The sequence below is a fragment of the Pteropus alecto genome, unplaced genomic scaffold, assembly GCF_000325575.1.
Source record: "Pteropus alecto unplaced genomic scaffold, ASM32557v1 scaffold53, whole genome shotgun sequence".
In the NCBI taxonomy this organism is placed as follows: Eukaryota; Metazoa; Chordata; class Mammalia; order Chiroptera; family Pteropodidae; genus Pteropus; species Pteropus alecto.
In genome coordinates this window covers 6,027,250-6,028,862 of record NW_006434366.1, presented here as the reverse complement: position 1 = coordinate 6,028,862, position 1,613 = coordinate 6,027,250, and the positions used below count along the sequence as shown (strand labels likewise).

Sequence of the window (1,613 nt, the reverse complement as noted above, 5' to 3'; positions counted from 1 at the left end):
GGGGTCCTGAGGATAAATCTAAACAAACCTTTGTAGTTGGCACATCTCCAGCTGTAGCAGAGGTCATATTTGAATGAGTTACGAAGGCTGAATTATCCACTTGGTCTTGGAGGTAGTCCTGCCCACTCTGGAGGTGTGCGTCCCGCTGGGCGTGCGTGCGTGCGTACGTGCGTGCGTGCGCGCGCGCAACCTGAGTGACGTCATCACGCGCGTACTTCTCCAGACGCGGCCGCAGGCAGGACCGTCGTCTGAGACGCTGCCCGCTCCTTTCTGATGGCGCATCGGGTGTCGCACGCGCCTCGCCCGTCCTGCCCCTGGGCCCTCGTCTTTACCGCCGCACCGTGGCGTTTCAGCTCTTCTGCAGGTGGACGCCTACAGCTTACTCCTGGGTTGGCTCATTCACTGCGTGACTGTTCATAAGGATCGTGCATAGGACAACACCTCGCTTTTATTGATGGTTAGCATCCTGTGCATATGACATAATTACTAAACATTCACCCATTGGAGGACATAAGAATAAGTATGGCGAATACAACTTCTGTCAACATTCATGTACAAGTTTTTGCGAGAAAATGAGTTTTCATTTCTCTGTAAAAAATGTCCAAGTGCACAATTGCTTGGTTGTGTGTGCTAAGTCTATTTCAATTTTTAAAAGAACCACCACAGTACTTTGCGTAGCGGCTGTCCCGTTTCATGTTCGCCCTGCGATGTGTGAGTGATCCAGTTTCTTCTCATCCGTGTGGGCATTTGGTATTATCAGTATTTTTATTTTAGATATTCTGATAGTGGTGTAGCGGCAGCTCACTGTGGTTTTACACTGCATTTTCCTCATAGCTAAAGATGTTGATCATCTTTTTACATGTGTGCTTGCCTTCTGTAGAACTTCAGTGAGATGCCTGTTCATGGATTTTGGCCATTTTTAACTTTTTTTAAATGTTGAATTTTGAGAGTCCTTTACATATTTTAGATATTAATCCTTTGTCAATTATATGATTTTCAAATATATTCTCTGGGTATATAACTTATATTTTCATCTTCTTAACAGGATCTTTCACAAAGGAAAAGTTTTTAATTTTGATGAGGTCCAGCTTGCCAATTTTTCCTTATATGGATCATGCTTTTGGTGTCAAGTCTAAGAAGCCTTTTCTTAGCACTATATCCTAAGGATTTCCTGTGTTTTTTCTAGACTTTTATAGTTTCGCATCTTAAATTTAGCTTCATGATTAAGTTTACATATCAAGTTAATGTTTGTATAATAGTCTACGGTCATGCCACTCTGAGCACGCCTGATCTCCTCTGATCTCAGAAACTAAGCAAGGTCGGGCCTGGTTAGTACTTGCATGGGAGACCACCCAGGAAGACCAGCTGCTGTAGGCGTTTAAAAAAAATGTTTGTATAAATGTTTGTATAAGATAGAGGATTAGACTGACGACCCCCTCTTCCCCTGTGGATGTTGGATTGTTTCTGCAGTTTGTTGAAAGCCACTATTGATTTGCTTTTGCGCCTCGTAAAACTAATTTCACATATTTGGACGGCCCACTTTCTGGATTCTCTCTTTTGTCCCGTGGTCTGCGTGTCTGTCCCTCTATGAATGTCCTTCTGTGGATTCTGTA

The 1,613-nt window shown here is 43.6% G+C and overlaps 1 pseudogene; it reads left to right on the top strand.

The window, feature by feature from the left end:
* The first annotated feature begins 1,258 nt into the window (after positions 1–1,258).
* On the top strand, positions 1,259–1,377 carry LOC112477606 (annotated as a pseudogene).
* Positions 1,378–1,613: the final 236 nt, after the last annotated feature.